Genomic DNA, 6208 nt, shown 5'->3' with positions numbered 1-6208 from the left:
TTTTCAGCCCTCCCATAGCTCTCATCCTTCCATCAAAATGTGCTGGTTTTACTTATAAAGAAGATATTTTAATGAGTTAATATGATTAATTTCTATTTACAATGGATTTCACTATGTGGAACGGGTATGCCCTCCTTTTCCAAATTTCCCAAGGGATTTTCAATCTCCTCATCCAAGTTTGGCAAAAAAAAAAAAAACAGAATAAACAATCTCAGCAAAATACAGGTAAGCAGATGTTTAAGAAGTGGCAAAGGGGTGCCAAATAAATCTCAAACTTCCCAAAATCAAGGACAGTAAAACAAGACTGAATGACTATTCAAGAGACCTTGTGACCCTCTTCCACCCTGACCCCATTTTCCTTCAAGAAATTCTGAATCTCCATGTTTTTCTGAGTAAAAACTGCAAGAAAAACCCAGCAAAACCAGATTCTTTACTGTGCGATACCTTAAACTTCCTATAATATTGGTGCATGGGATATACCCAAATGACCCCTTAAGGGTATCAAATCTTTCAGCTACATGGCTTCTGAATGTTCATGACATTTTTACTTTTAAGTCTTTATGTGTACATTCAAGCAAATAAAGCCAAACCTCATTAGCTGTTGGAATGCATGTTTTGGCTACTGGGTTTGAAGACCCTGCTTTTCTGAAATATGGCCAAACCGTCCACTTATTATTTCCTGATGAGATGGTTCTCATATCGCCTATGATTCTCATAATACCCCTGGCAAGACTATACATTAGAAAGATATAGTAGTAGATGAAATTTCTTTGGTCCCATCATCATCATGTGCTGGGGTTTGCTAGAAAACAGGTCTTTTGGTGAAGACAACAGATATCCTCGAACCCAGGTCTTTCCTCCTTGTTCCCTGCTCCAAAGCAGTCAGTCACCACAGTCACTTCAGACTTTGAATGGGGAGCAGTTTCAGGAGGAGCAAAAGTACAGGGGTTGTGGCACACCAAAGACAGATGCAAGCACATAAATATCAAGGGGACTGTTACCCTGTTTACAGCACTCAACTCTCAGAACCATCTTTGGTCCTTGGGACCTCTTGAACCGGTTATAGACAATGTCACAGTCATATGGTACATCAACAAGCAAGGGGAAACTGGGATATACCATCTTTGCAGACTAGCCATGTTAGCTTGGTATATAGTTTAAAAGAACAGTCTCACTCTACAGGCATCCTAAATTCCATCACAGCAAAATTGTGTGGCAGATCCTCCTGAATGGAAACTAGATCATGGTATCTTCCAAGATTTGATCTGTCTGATGGTAATTCCACAAGTAGACCTGTTTGCCTCCTTTCTGAACAATCAACTGGCAAGATTCTACTCCAGGACTCCTGCAAGAAGGCCTGGAAGACATATGCCTTTTCTTTTCCCTGGACAGTAATTTTCCTGTATGCTTTTTTTAGCTGGCACAGGCAACTGTAGTTCTCTCATTTTCCACTAAGCATCATCACAGACTGGATCTGCTCACACAAGAAAAGCTGTGTTTTATACACCCCAACATCAATCAACTTCATTTGACTGCCTAGATGATAGTGTTAATTCCTTTTAGGCACCTGTTTACTGAGGATGTGCAGCAGGTGCAAACGGAGGCAAGAAACCTGTTACTAGAAAATCATATATTTACAAATGGAAGAGGCTTTCTAGCTGATGCAAACAACATAACCAGCACTCATTCAGGGATAGTTGTTCTCTTGTTCTATAATTTTTGTTTGAGTTATTATCCCATGACCTTTCTTTTTCCTCTGTCAGGGTTAATTTATCGACCATTTCAGTACATCTGTGCATGGATCCTCTTCCTGATTGCAGTGTCATGTTAAAATGTTCCTGAAAGAGGTTTTGCATCAGAGGCCTTCAAGATAACCAGTGGCCCCTCCTTGGGATCTTAATTTTGTGTTAGAAAATATAACACTTACTCAATCTGAGCCAGATAATCTGGCTGACTTGAGGTACTTAACATGTAAAAACAGTATTACTGATTGCTCTGACCACTGCATGAAGTGTATCTGAGCTGCAAGCTCTTATGATGAATCAATCCTACGTATCTCATTTTCCATAGGGACGGGGTTTCTTTGAGAACTAATCTTTCTCTTATACCTAAAGTGGCATCCAAGTTTACTTTAAGCCAAACTATTCAGCTCCTCGTCTTCTTCCTTTAACCTAAAAATGAGAAAGAAAGGATACTCCATACATTCGATGTCCACAGACAACTCAGATACTGTCTTGACAAAAATAAATCTTTTGGATCTTCCAATCAATTGTTCATTTCTTATGAAGGTAAGAAGAAAGGACAACCTGTGCCAAAACAGACTATTGCCAAACGGTTTTCCAAAGGTCCAAGGCCACTCTACCAGGGCTTTGGCTTCATCTATGGCTTTTTGGAAATGGTTGGATTCTAGAAGTATTCTAGAAGCTGCTACTTGGTCCTCCATAAATCCCTTTTCAAATCACTATAAGTTTGTTTTGATTCCTTCTCTAGGTCCAGATCAAGCTTTGCTAGGATCATTCACCAGGTGATCCCAGACTCTTCCCATTCTACTTTCTAAATGTAGTTAGCTAAGGTAATCTACCTATTATCAGCCTTGCCTGGCCTCCAAGCTCTTTTGTCTGTGGACCCTGCTTTGGAGTTCCCAATGCCATTTGCTAATAAGATGCCCATGCCTTCTTTTTACCCAGTTACTCAATATTAACTAGACAAGTGGCAAGAATCTCAGAAAAAGAAGCTAGCACAGTCCAGCATGGTAGCGTTTAAGGTGTTTGACTACCAGTGTTTTCTGTGAAAGTTTGTGCCGAGATGTATGTACAGCTTAGACAAGTTTGCTGCTTTATTGCCTGTAGAACAAAAAGTCTGCATTAAAGATGTTGTTTCCAATGTTTCTTAGCTGTCAAAACATATCCTAAAAAGTGCCTTGCAGGGGGATGATTTTATTTCGAGAAATGAATCATTGTCACTGATGATTAGGAGGTATGTTGGGTTGCACTCCCAGAAGTTCGCTGAGGAGTTAAAAGCTGAGATTATGAATGCTCCTGTTGAGTCTGAGGGTGTGTTTGGTACAGCAGCTAACCAGATCCTCCAACAACGGGATGACACAGGTAAATGGATGGACGATGTATCAAAAAGGTTTCATATTCCGCAGCTTTTCCTCTTTCTGTAAGATCATTTTTGGCAGCCTAGCCAGCAGAAGTCTCAGCCAAATGAAATCCAAGGCAACAAAAGGAAATGGTGGGATGGCAACTCCACCAAGCCTAACATGAAGGGTTCCTTCCCAAGAAAGGATAAACCCCCTTCCATTCCCTTCTTCAGAAAGAATGAAAGGTTTCTTCTCTAGTATTTCCATGGTTCCCCAATAAGAGCACTCATAGACACTTATGTGGGATCTTTCCTTTTTGAATACATTTGTCAAGGTCCCCAAGTTCAGGATGCTCATCCTGCAGACAGTGCTTCCTCTGTTTCTGGACCTTTGCTTCATGGTGATCCTGCTCTTCATGGCTGCCTTTCTTCATATACCCATTGCACATTGCTTCATGGGCTGTCTGAAATTTGTTGTGTCTGGTTTGCACTGTCAATATTCTGTATTGCCCTTTGGGCTATCCACTGCAATGTGTGTGTTTACCATATGTCTTGCTGCAGTAGTCGCCCACTGATGGATTCTGGGAATTCACTTTTTCCTTATTGGACAACTTGCTGATGTGTGCAGAGTCTCCTTCCAGGTGTGTGGCATCTCAAGTGGAGGTCTTGTCCTGACTGTCCCATCTAGGGTTCAAGTTGAACCTCATAAAATCATGTCTGTCACCCTCACAAAAATTTGTCTTTCTGGTGTGCTTATTCGACTTCAACAAAAATCTGGCTTTTTTTCCTGAAAACAAGGTCTTGTTGTACTAGCCAGTGTTTCTAGAATTCTCCTAGTGGAATGATGCCTCAGCTTGAGAATTCCTAGTAATTTCCGGACTGATGGTATCTATGATACTCATTCTACCACTGGTCAGTCTTCATATAAAAAAAAATGTAAATGGTATATTTGAAATTGATGGACATTGCACCTTCATTCCCTGGAATCTCAGTTGCTGCGGCCACCCTTTAAAAGAAAAGTATTACAGTGGTGTAGAGATCAGCTGAGTAACAGAACAGGGCTTCCTTTTCTCCCCTTCGATGCCAGCAGTACAGTCTGTCCAAACAGATTCATCTGACTTTGCCTGAGGAACTGTGTCAATGGGGATGCAAGTGCTAGTCACTTGGGGGCCCAAGGATGCAGGGGTCTGAATTCTCTCCCGGTGGTTACAGACATAACCACAGTGATGTGGTACCTCAACAAACTAGGGAGTATGAGGTCATACCCCCAGTGCTGATTCGCATTTATAGCCTGGGACTGCGTTTTTCAGTATTCTCTGTCCCTTCAGGCATCATACATCCTGGCAGAGCGGAACATTGTGGCAGACAGACTAAGCAGATCCTGGGTAGACCCACATGACTGGAAGCTCAAGGCAGTGGTATTCCAGGATCTAGTCCAGATGTGGGGAATGCCTAAAATAATATCTGTTCACTGCTTTTCAAAACACACAACTGGAGAAATTCTGTTCCCAATATCCTTGCAGCCTTGCCTGGAAGACAGAGGCATTCTTGTTCCCTTGGATGAAAATGTTCCTGTATAAGCTCCCACCCTTTTCACTAATTCACAAGGTACTTCTGTAAGTTCAGAGAGAAATGCCAAAGATCAATGTGGTAACCCCTTTTGGACCAGGCAATCTAGGATCTCCATTTAAATAGTACTGTCCAAGGACATTTACCAGAGACTTCTTCACATTCTGAATCTGCTCACACGGGTGATTGGTCTACCTCATTTGGAGAAAACTTCAGTTGATAGCCTTGAAGATTTAATTTTGTCTCTGTTTAGGCACTTGTGTCATGAAGATGTATAGCAGGTGTTAAAGGAGGCCAGAAAACCTGCTTTTAAAAAATCTTATGTGTACAAATAGATGAGATTTTCTAAGCAGTTTCTAAATGGAAACAGATGGTCCACTGTGGCTACTCTCCCCCTGGTTTTGAAATTTGTGAGTGAGCTACTTTAGAGGGCATTTAGTTGCCATCTCTGCTTGTCTGCCAATGGATCCCCTTGTCTTTTCATTTTTGGTAAAACAGGTAATCAAAGGAATAAGCAAATGCCTCCTTTGTGGGTCCTCACCAACGTTCTTTAAAAAAAAAAGAAAAAAAATGACCTTATCACCTTTTGAACTGTATGCTCATGCTGATCTTGGGTTCTTATTGTGGAAAACTGTTTTGCCTATTGCTCTGACATCTGTAAGGTGAATTTTCTGAGCTACAAACTCTCTTGGTTGGACAATCTCTCCTAATTTCCTCAGGAAAGGGTTTTGTTTAGCACTCATCCTTTTATTTCCAAGCTGAAAGTTGTTTCAGTCTTGACTGTCTACCAGTCTTTTTATTTCACTATGTTCTTTCCGGAACCTAAAGTATTAGGGAAAAATGTTACTTTATTCTGGGGATGTGCTTAGCAGCTCTTGTACTACCTTGCCAGAACAAAGCCCTTTAGAAAGGCTGAAAGGCTTGCAATTTCCTTTTCTGGGGCAAAGAAAGTACAACCTGTCTCTAAGCAGTTCACTGTATGTGGGTTGTCCTCTGGTATTATTTTTTGTTGCATTCACTGTGGTGAGGTGAATCCCAGCAAGGTAAAGGCACTTTTCACCTGGACCTTTTCCTCATGAGTGACATTTAGACTCTAGAAGCATTATAGTGGCAGCAACTTGGCCATCCAGTGCAAGCTGTACAAGGACCATTTTCCAGGGGTTGCTGGACCCTTATCCTTCCTCCGCCCAGGTTGAGTAAGCTTTGGGAGTCTACCCATATACCAGTAAGGCAGTGTGTTTGTTGGACATAGTACAATTACACAAGGCCTGCTTACCTGTAATAGTAGATGTTCGTAGAACACACTGCCTTACTGACTGTACCCACCCACCACCCCCTTTTGCTTGGTGTTTAGATGGTGGTTTAAGCTGCTATTGTGTTTTTGTTCAGCAAACTTTTTTGTTTTGTGTGTGTATGTGTGTGTGTGTGTGTGTGTGTGTGTGTGTGTGTGTGTGTGTGTGTGTGTGTGTGTGTGTGTGTGTGCGGTGTTTGGTATGAGAGTAGGTGTTTGTAAAGCTTGTGCTCTCATGTTCTCTTTCTGTTGGACCCTAGAAAACTG

Source organism: Protopterus annectens, chromosome 4.part1, assembly GCF_019279795.1.
Source record: "Protopterus annectens isolate FY-2018-M chromosome 4.part1, PAN1.0, whole genome shotgun sequence".
In the NCBI taxonomy this organism is placed as follows: Eukaryota; Metazoa; Chordata; order Ceratodontiformes; family Protopteridae; genus Protopterus; species Protopterus annectens.
This window is presented reverse-complemented; position numbering follows the sequence as displayed.